We start from the raw sequence: 10,842 nt of genomic DNA, 5'->3' as shown, positions 1-10,842 counted from the left end.
CGAGGAGCTGGGAGTAAGCAGGTGGGTGATCAGCAGCTTGATGAATGGTGAAGCGTGCTCATTATCTAATTGTGGCAAGTTCCGTTCCCCAAACGGACGTTCTCTATGTATGTGTATGTGTGTGTGTGTGAGTGTAGTCTGTGTAGATCTGTGAAATCGATTAACCCAGCCACATCCAATCGAATCGATCGATCAGCGATCTTTCGGCAACTCGAAGCTGGTTGAACTAACGTCAGGCGTCGCCACATTTAATAGCCAGTGTCATTTTGTGCATACAAAACGCTTGATTAACGTTCAAGTTTTTGGGATTCTATATCTAATATCAATATATTAATATAATTCTTGTACATTTTTGGCTCGGGGGATTCGGTATTTCTTTTTCGATTCGCTTCGTGTTGTATGCGAGCGTTTCCTTTTGCATTTCAAATGAATTTCGCTTGAAATTTTTCGTTTGTCATCGTGCGACGGGAGTTTTTTCGGTTTTGGAACATTTGGAAACTTTCATCGGTTTTTTTTTTCTTTGCGTCGATCGATGTTTTTACTACGTTTAAGGAGCTGCCGCAACAACAACAACAACAACAACAACAACAAAAAAATCATACGCAATATGCCAAATTGTTGCTTGAAATTCAATCTGAATCAACGAATCCAAAAACCCAACACAGAGTCGAGTCAGTCAACAATCGCAAAATTGTCCATGATTATTATTAAACTTAATCAAACGTTTGTGAAATGCTCTGACCTTTAATCAACTAATCAGTTTGTTGTTTTTTTGCGCATTGTTAGCGGTTGCCCTCTTTACACTTTGCCACCTCTTTTTGGCACGATTGCCTCGCGAATTGATTGTAAAACCAACGCTCAAGGGGGCGTCGGTGGGGGGATGCGGGGGGGTCAAGGTATCACAGTTCATAAAGCAGCAAATTCGCTGTGTGGACGAGTGCCGAATCGCACGTAAGAAAAAAGAAATGGAAATGGACCATTGTCCCTCCCAGTCCAAAACTCTGAATGCTTGCTTCAAGGTCACATTCAAAATAACAATCAAATCATTCGCGATATGATATCATGGCGAATGTACCTAGAAGAAGGCCACAACAGACTCTCTGAGACGTTAGAGAATGGGGTCACAGATTAGAAAGCATCTGAAATGCTAAATTGCTAAATTATGAATCACAAATCAGATCCGGGAGTTACTCATTTTTCACTATCTTGGGGGATATTTCTTAATGATCTTTGTTTAACAATAAGCAAAATTGAACTATTTGTATCTAACAAGAATGAGTGTAAGAATCGCTAGCCATTTTCAATAAAAGGAAAACATTGCGATATTATTCTTAATATATGTATACCAAAAAAGTATACTCATATATACCAAAAGCTAAAAAAAAATACTAAAATAATATTTCGACAAAATACTGCAATTTGACGAAAACTATTATTCTTAAAATATACCAAAAATATACTGAAAGCTATATTCTTAAAATATACTAAAATAATGTACCAAAAATATAGTGAATTATATCGAAAGCTATATTCTTGAAATATACCGAAAATATACTGAAAGCTATCATTCTTAAATATTCCAAAATAATAAATATACATATGTACAAATATATACATATATAAAATTCTGAAATATACCAAAAGCTATATTTGGTATATCGATATACAAAATACATAGAGTACAAAATATACCAAAATGTCAATCACAGCAAAGAAGTTTTGACAGCAGCAGCCGTTTCTTTTCCATATGAAATTATTTTGTAAATAACTTCTACATCTTCTTTTATATATATTTATCGACTGTTGACGCTGATCATGAAAATATAAATTCAATAGGATCGGAGATACTTCCTTCTGCCCAATTTCGAGAAATTTTTCCACTATTCTCTGTTGTTCTTTTTGTTGAAGCTTTACAAGTATTTATTTGTTCGTCTTTAATCTACATATATTTCTCTTTTCTATATCCAAATTTATATATTTATTTTGAATGTAGTATCTACTTATACAAAATGTTATCTCCCAGTTTAGTGTTATAAGTAATACTTAATATCTTAATATCGCAGTATCGACTCATTTCCCAAGCATTCTATGAGTAATACTGAAAGTGTTAATCGAATAGATTAATTAGTTGAAATTTCACCTGAGGAATCACATAAATTAAAAAAAAATGTTAATATTTATCATCAAGCTAAAAATATATAGTTATTATCTGGAATCCTTTTATCAATTAATTTGTGCATATTATTCGTTAATTATCCAGCGCAATATGATCTTGAGTTAACGCTTTCTATGACGATGTCGCAACGATAATTGGCGCCTGATAACACTTTGACCAATGTCCAATGATGGTGTGTTGTGTACTTTTTATTGATAGTTATCATTGCCATTAAAGGCGAAAATCCTTTCCGAGATTATGTTTTGTGGCGTGACTCAATAACCAGGGGGTCTTGACTCATGGACACAATGCACAAATAAGTGTCCAAAAGTGTTTTCTACGTAATTTCTAATCATTTTTATTATGTATAGACGGCGACGACGACGACTTATCGATATCATTTCAGTATCAGCTTCAATTTCAATTACAAGCATGTGATTGCAGTATTTCGAATCAGATATGGCAACATTCGACATCGACATCGACATCGACATTAATCCAAAACAGGGAAAACATTTCAATTTGTAAACATTTCCATAGATTTCATCACATTCCCGATCTTTTAAATTGATCTCGTTTATCTCTATTATTGATCTTTATTTTTTTGTACCATCCGATCTCTTTAATGAATTAGTCAGCTCTTAGAGTGTAACAAATTTGTCGTTTGGGATTATTCATCGTTTTCGGGTGGCATACGTGGACGGCATCAAGTCGGGTTCTGCACAAATACCGAGTATTGACCATATGCTTATGATGCTCATGTTGACGTCCATGATCATGTTGTTGCTGTTGTTGTTATCGCCAAAATGCGGACGTGCCGAGCCGTTTTTCGCGTCACATTTTCGTCAGCATTGCGTAGGGCAAGTTGAGTAAATAAATACATATATGCATTATACACCGAGTCGTTCACATTGGCTGTGCATTATACTCATTTGTTATACATTAATCATTTTCCATTTTTAATAAATTACTTATTTATGGATTCTGACTCTATTGTGTTGGTAGTATAATCATTACATATTAAAGATATTAAATTAATCGATTCGAAAATTACTGAGGATCGATATTATATTAATGCAGTTCTTTTAGTGTTATTCAATTATTTTACTTAAGATCGAAATCGTAAATGTTGTTTATAGTTTTTGATTTCTTAATCACTTTCCATTGTTATGGATGGATATTTATAGTTTCTGTTTATATTGTGTTGGGATAATAATTTTATGTTATCGATATTATTTTAATGCAATTCGTTTAGTGTATAATTACAATTTTATTGACGATCGTAATCGTAAATATTAATGTATGTAGCTTTTGATTCCTTAAGGTGTAACACCACTGCAGAATTTTTAAACATTTCTGCTTCAAGTAAACTATCCTAGAATAAACGCACCGTAATTGGAACAATTGTCAATATTTTCGTTTGAAATTTCGACCATATCTTGATGGACCGATTCTTAGCGAAATTGTGACCATTTTGTTCAAACTTTCACCAAAATTACAAAAACTTTTATTTTCAAAAATAGCTATAGCTATACTTATCTAGATTTAGAAATTCTATCACCATTCACAACCGAAAAAGCACTCCAAACACAAGGGGTAAGAAAACATTTTTCGTACAAAATATTTTTGTTTTCTTTTACAATATTTGCTATTGCAACTATTAACAATGGGAAAGTTTACTTGGGGACTTTTGAAAATCCCACAATAATATGTTTTTGTTATTCTTGAAAAGTTTTTGGGAAAAATATTGTTGTATCATATTAACAATATTTGATCTATGATCTTGTTGTTGTGATGAAAGCGTATTGAAAGCAGCGTCAACAGCTATCCTAAAATGGCGCGTTAACTTTGATCGCATTGTTGTTGTTGAGTCTTTCGGTCAAGTGGATTTTCATGAAAAACACCTGACGCAGGCAGTCAGTCAGTCAGGTACGTCACGTCACGTCGCGCCCCCCTCTCGCAACACGCCCACAAGGGAAGATTACGCTCGCATTTTCGACATTTGCGTCAGGGCGATGATCATCAGCTGTCTGAATGAATCTGGGCATTCATCCAAAATATTTCAAAAGCTTAGCAGCAGGTAAGAGAGAATAGAAGGGGGAAGGAGGGAGGGGAGGTAGGATAGTAGGTAGGTAGGTAGGTAAAGCACGTGAGGAGCGACTTAAGCACATGAATCACATGGCTGGGGGAAAATTTCGGTATTGGGGTAATTGATTAGCGCTTGGTTCTTTCAAAGAAAGAAATGTGCGAAGCGCATCATGACCAAAGAGAAGTTAATCCGCCTCCCTCTGTCTCTCTCTCTCCCTTTCCCTTTCGCACTCTTTTTGTAGCCCGCTTATCAAAGTTGTTTTGTCGTTTGCCGCTTCAGCATTATAATTGCAATTCTTGTTGTTGCTTCTTTGCTTGTGATCGATAAGTAATCACTTGACCGTCTGTCTACCTCCTCCGTCACCACACACTCCCCCTCTCCCTCTCCCTCTCACGCTCTTCGCTTTCTCACGTCAATTTACAACGCTTAGCTTATCAATAACAACAGCTGATGGCTAGCTGCAGCTTGTTTACGAAATCATGTGAAATATTGATTTAACTAGCAATTGAGAAAAGAAGGAAATGCAGTTCGGAAGGCGTGTGCAAAAGCTTTGCACCGCCATCGAAATTCTTTGCAGCACTCTTGCGCTCCCTCTCTCTCTTAAGACGAAGAGAGCGCACAAGCTTAGAAGATCGCGCTCTTTGCTTTACGTATTTTACGTATTTGCAGAGCAGCCGCAACAGGTTCGGTTCAATGGCTGTTGGCACAGCTCAGACTTAAGCTACGTTTAGAGCTTCCCATGCTCATATCTTTTATTTATCTTTTTTTTATTTTACTATCTAGGTGTGTCTATCTGCTGTGTATGTGTCTGTGTGTGTGTGTGGGCGTATATGTGCGTGCCTTCGTTTCAGGCAGGTCAGTTAAAAGAGAAAAGCAGAAACTGTGCCACGATCACTTAAGATTGTCACTGAGAGATTAAGCTAACTCGGGACTATCTCGGGAACCTCTTACGTATCCGTATCAAAAATCTCGTGACAGCATTAAATAATTAGCAACAATTTCAAGTGATAAAAAGAAATAATGTGAAAATAAACTGAAACTCTAGCACGATCGTCTTCATCTATCTTGTATCCGGAGATCGCCACATTGCGATCGAATTGGCTGTTGAAATTTCAATGGATTGTTCGAAATTAACGATGCCGAGAGTGCAAAAAAAAAGTGTTAATGATCGTTTCAAAGTGATCAATATATATACATATATGAATGATCTAGACATTATTGACTGCATTTTCTGGATCGAGCATTGGTCGCGAGTTTCTCGATCACTTACATACATATATAGACAGACAATTTGCAGGCTAGTAGAAACTTCTTGCTTGTCAATAAAGATTAGCATATAACAAAGAGTCTAGAGCAAGATCAGCGTAGATCACTTGAGGTCAATTAGTAGATTATTAACTTGAGCCAGAAGAGAGTTCAATAGACCTTGAACACTTTTCTTTGGATTCCGCATATTCTTGGTGCAATTCCTATTGATCATCATTTTTATTTAATTTCTTATTCAAGTTGTGTCTCTTTCTTGATCGTTTTCTACTTCTACTTCTACTTTTAATTTAGTTCTCTACTCCTAATTTACTTTTCTTTTTATAATGTTCATGATTGCAATTATCTTTATTGCTACACTTTTAATCCTTATCTATATTTCTATATCACAAATCTATATTCTATATAATTTTCGATTTTTGTAATATGATATTCCTCATTTTTTCGCTTCTTTCTTCCTTCCTTCCTCTTTCCCTCTCGTTCCCATCGTTCTCTTTTTTCCTGACTGCATTGCCCCACATGGGAATTTCTGGTTCGAGCAATTGACCATTGGCCGCTTTTTGTTTTATGCATTTCTGCTTTCCTCTCTTCTCATAATCTGCTTCTCTCTCCCTCTGTTTTCCGCCTCAAGCATTTTCTCAGTATTCTTTTTTTTTTTTTTGTGTTTTACGTTATGTTTGTTTGAATACGTTTTTGCTTTCATTGAATTAAATTGCAAATTGAGCGAGTCGCAACGGATTTGCTTTTTCGCTGATCTCGCAAAGTTGTTGCCGTTGATTGCGGTTGTCGTTGCCTGGCTAAACAAAGACAGACAGACAGACAAAGTGAGAGAGAGAGAGAGAGAGAAAGAGAGACGTGTCGGCAACAACAGCTCATCCTCCTCATCATCCGCAACCGCATCAAAGCTAATCTCATTGGACACGTTCACACACATTCCTACACACACGCATATTCGCACTCATCCGTTCCGGTTGCTGTTTTGTCTCTTTTTATACCTGACAGCTACAAAGAAAAGAAGGGTATGACAATTTCGTGGCAAACATTTACTATATTCCATAGTCTTTGCATCCGTCTGTCTGTCTGTCCGCTTGTTTAAATGCGAGTATCTCCGAGACCAAAAGACCTAGAGACATCAAATTTTGTGAGAACACGCTCGTGTCTGCTACGCAGCTTTGGTTTATTTCCGAACTTAACTATGTCCGCTTTTACGATGAAAACTTTACAATATTCAGCAGTTGAGAAAACTTTGTTTGTAGCTCTTTTTATCGTCTACCTTTTTTGTTGTACTGTTCATCTACTGGCGACGACGTCTCTTTGGAGAGGCGTTGTTGACGTCGCTGCTTCAGTCGGGGGCAGTCTGTGGGCACCTCCTACCTCCTCTCTCCCACCTCACTCTCTTCCCCACTCAGCGGCTCACCCAAAAGCGGCAGCCACCCGCTCTTTATGCTGTTGCTGGCCCGGCTTTTGGTTTCGACGACGACGACTGGCTTCGACTCGCGTTTTGTGGCGTACGTGACTTTAGCATCAGGCACCTCACCACTTCGCGTCGCGTTGCGCCTGTTGCAGATCTCGCGCCACATGCGGCAACCAAGCCGGTCGCACGCAGCAGCAGCAACAACCATAAAAAAAAAAACCGGCCCGGATTACAATTTGTCCGTCGTTGCGCTAAACTTTTGATTATTTTATTTATTTATTTGTATGTACATGCGAATATGTGTTTGTCAGTTTGTGCGGATTACAATCATATGCTCGTGCTGCCAGCAAACTGTTGCAACTGGTCAGTCGTCATTCATTGGCAATGCTCACACTTAACATACCCGCTGATCGTCATGAAATATCGAGAATATGTCGACAACATTCCCAGACAGTAGAGAAGAAATCAATCAAACGATGCTCAATTTTCATAAAATATAACAAATTTCAATCTAGTTTGATCACAGACTAAAAGTGAAAACTTCAGCTTAAAGAATATGTTAAAAAAATAAGAAAAAAATAAGAAGACTTAAGTCTCAAATATTACTACCATTTTTAATAATTATATGTAGCTTAAAGTATTAACATGTTAAGGATCAATAAGTAAACCCAAATATTAATCTAATGCTTCCTAAAAGTGAAAACTCCAGCTTGATGTACATATTACAAAATGAAAACTCCAAATAATAAGTACGATAGAGCCAAGAAGGCTGCTCAAATATAATTGTTATTTATAATAATAATAAATCGGAACTTGTTGAGGATCAAAAGTAATGCCAAATATCCAAAGTTAATCAAAAAAACTCCAACTAATAAGTACGGTAGTGCTTAGAAGGTTTAAATATAAAAGGCATTTATTACTTACAATATTTACAATTGAGTCTACACGTTGGGCATATCTTTTAAGCAACTTACTGGCATTCGCAGGGTATTGGAAAGCGGAGAAGCATAGCGCAAAACGAATGTTGAATTCATAACGTTGACATTTGATTACCCTAATCCATCAAAGCTAATGCAAGTCAACTGATTGCTATAAACAGTTATTCACCCTATATAAATACCCTGTTTCCAGTAATTTTCAATCAAATACTGTTGAAATATTTGGATTTGCTTGCCACAAAAAACTGAAGCTTTTATTTATATATGCCAACTGCAATTAGAGATATGATATAATAAGTCTATCATCGTTATAATGATAATTGCTATCTTCTGTCCTATAATTATAGCAAAAATACTCCTCACCAAATGAAATTGCATAGACTTTTCAAGTGCCGTCGAGATTATATAGATTTTCGGGTGGTTTCTGCATTTGTTTTTCGATTACTGAATACTGGTTTAAACTGGTAAATGCGATTGTGTTGACTGACTTCTAAAAATATAAGGCATTCAAGTGGAAAGTAATTTGATTGTGAGGCTCAATGGAACGTGTGTGAACTCAGGTAGAATGCAGGTCAGCTAATTGAAATGAAATATTGGTATCTTAGGTTAGGAACAAATGAAATGTGGGCATAATTAAAAAAGGTTTTTATAGATTGCAGATTACTAACGCGTTAATTGAGAAATAATGGGAAAATATTGAAATTTTTCAAAATATTGGGATATTGTTGTTGGTCAAAATACTGAAGTAGCGAATACCATTACTGGATTATTTCCTGTAGTTTAAATTATATCGAAAGCTTCGAAAATATCAGGAAATTTCATACAAATACTGGGATATTTCAATAAAATACTGGTTAAAACACAGTGTGAAAGAAATACTGGATTATTATGACGAATTAGAAATCTACTATTCTGGTTACTTGGATTATATTGAAAACGTTGAAAATGTTAATGAAATACTGGGAAATTTCAATGTACTAAATGAGAATACTGGGATATTTAAATGAAATGAAATTGTGAAATATTTGTAACCTAGATTTTCTCGAACGCTTTGAAAATGTGAATGAAATACTAGGAAATTGTTTCATCGTGGCTGGGTGCTATTCAAATTTCATTAATTTTGAATGTGTGTCCGTTGACGCTGTGTAGTTGCCCAATTTGCTGTGAGAGCATTTAAATAAAACTAATAAACCGCTCGCGCTAGAGGTATGCAACACCTCACCCTCCGCATCCCCCGCATCGCACTTCTGCCCACCGAATGGAGTGTCTAGTGTCTAGTGACTAGATGGTGGCTGTTGGTTGTTGGTTGTGTATGTGGTATCCGTGTGGTGTTTGTTGGCGTGTGTCTGTTGCATCTATGTTGCCGCTTGCCGCTTGCTGTTGGCTGGTTTCTCGTGTCTCGCATATTGGGTATCATTGTAATCGCCCCGTCAGCAAAACGGTTTGTAAACTTTTTCGCATGGCAACAAAATGGAAAATGCGAAATAAAAAAGAAACACCGAAAAATTTTGTTGGCCATGTGGCTTCGAGTTTTTTTGTACTTTGTGACCATGCGACGTCGATTTGCCGTTGTTGTTGTTGGCCCATTTAATGCGGGCCAATATTGAGTGGCGTTAAATGATGACGATAAAGAGTGATAAGTTAGACACATGATTTGATGATGATGATGATGATGTTGATCGCTGGCAAAACTTGTGTGTTGATCGTTGATCGGGTGTTGTTGTAACAAGTGATTAGCATGGCAAATTGCCAGTTGATTGTATTACTTTATTACACTGCGCTCACAATATTGATAGATCGCACGCTTCGCAAAATATTTACACAAACTGCTGCTGGCAACAAAAATAGCAAATAAAAAGACCAGAGAGTGTATCTTATCAGTCGTCAACAGGAATCTAGATTGACGACTTGCTGTCCGCCCCGTCTTATCTAAACGCTCTAGAAACCGATTCCCGATCAGTCTACAGCCGAGTTGAAGTTCTACGTAATTCAAAGCGACTTGGAATCGTTATTTCATATGCAAATTTCTAGAGAAAGCAATCACAGATAATACCATGTAATACGGGAGCAAGCACGTGACTAATTCAGATAGCATTCGAGTGTCAGGCTGGTGGCAATTAAGTTTGTGATTTACTACACATTTCCTATACCAATTGCTGCCATATAACAAATAACTACTGATAACAAACAACAAAAAAGAAACAAAAGAAAAATACCCTGTAGTTTATGGATGACATTCAAGGCGATCGCCTTATGCAATCTTTGGCTATCGATGGTATACATTTTTAAATAACAGCGTTTTTAATTAGGCATTCGACTTTGACTTATTATTAAATGCAATTAAAACAAACTATAAAATTCTTGTTGTCTAATATGTATTATAGGCAAAGGCAGATAATGAAATTGTCTTTGCTGCATACTGAAAAAATGAAGAATCAAGTGATGACAGTCAAAGAAAATGAAATAAATGAGATTGCTGATTGTTTAAAACTACAGTCGAATTCGGTGTGGTATACCATATTAATATACCAAAAATACTGAAACATACCGAAATGACTATTTAATATATTGATACTACAAGTACTACAAAAATATACTGAAATATACCGAAATGCATATTTAATACATTGCTATAACAAATACTGTAAAAAAAAACCGGAAGCTCTATCTCTCATAACCTCTGAGATGTATATATCATGGAAATATATCAAATTAATATACAAAAAAATACTAAAGTACTCAAATGCATATTCGATATATTGAAATAATCAGTGCTGTAAAAAATTTATTCTGAGAAATACTGAAATGTATTTTTGATATATTGATAAAATTGATAGCGATAGAGAGCTCTTATAGCCTCTAAAATCTTGGTGTTTATACGGACAGACGAAAATGATTATATCGTCTCAGTTGTACACGTTGATCAAGAATATATATTCTTTATGTTACTTTATGTGTAATAATACTCTTAAACATTGAAATG

General features: G+C 36.0%; 1 protein-coding gene across 5 annotated transcripts in view; it reads left to right on the top strand.

Annotated features, from left to right (window-relative positions):
- Nucleotides 1-10,842, top strand: part of LOC132795019 (blood vessel epicardial substance) — a 41,115-nt gene that overhangs the window by 17,919 nt on the left and 12,354 nt on the right. The window lies entirely within an intron of this gene.

The sequence above is a fragment of the Drosophila nasuta genome, chromosome X (assembly GCF_023558535.2).
Source record: "Drosophila nasuta strain 15112-1781.00 chromosome X, ASM2355853v1, whole genome shotgun sequence".
In the NCBI taxonomy this organism is placed as follows: Eukaryota; Metazoa; Arthropoda; class Insecta; order Diptera; family Drosophilidae; genus Drosophila; species Drosophila nasuta.
This window is presented reverse-complemented; position numbering and strand designations above follow the sequence as displayed.